Consider the following 592-nt stretch of genomic DNA (forward strand, 5'->3'; position numbering starts at 1 on the left):
TATAGGAAGAGTTTAAGATGTACCTTTAGTATATACGTAACAAGCCTAAGTCTAAGCAAGAAGGCCGCAATACCCTTCAAACTTATAGTATAAGCAACTAAATCGTCCGCTAGCACCCTGCCCTATAGCTCTTAGCTATCGCCCTTCGACCTAATTACGTATACGAGCTTATCTCCGTCCCTAAGCCTGCTAAGTTCTTTAAGGTTAGCGGTACTTACGAAAACTGTCCTTCTAAGGAGTCTACTCGTCTCGGACAAGATATAGTTAAGCTCGTAGCTAGCGAGGGTGCTAGTTACCTGCGCATTAAGGTCTATCTCATGTCTAAGGATAAGACTAGCTACTCTACTATTATCGAAGGCATGCATTAGCCCGAGGTCTTTACGAACTAGGTTGAGAAGCTTAAGGCTCGTAGCCTAGTCCTACTAAGCAAGATCGGCAAGCTTACTAATAAGTACCTTACCGACGACGACCTCGACTATATGTTCGATAGTTAGCCTAATAGTAAGGGGCGTAAGGCGGAGTAGATCCTCAACCCTCTAAAGGAGTGCGAGGTCTCTGTTTAGATGCCGCACCTGCTATATAGTAATCTAAA

This window comes from Pseudocercospora fijiensis, assembly GCF_000340215.1.
Source record: "Pseudocercospora fijiensis CIRAD86 unplaced genomic scaffold MYCFIscaffold_3, whole genome shotgun sequence".
Classification (NCBI taxonomy): Eukaryota; Fungi; Ascomycota; class Dothideomycetes; order Mycosphaerellales; family Mycosphaerellaceae; genus Pseudocercospora; species Pseudocercospora fijiensis.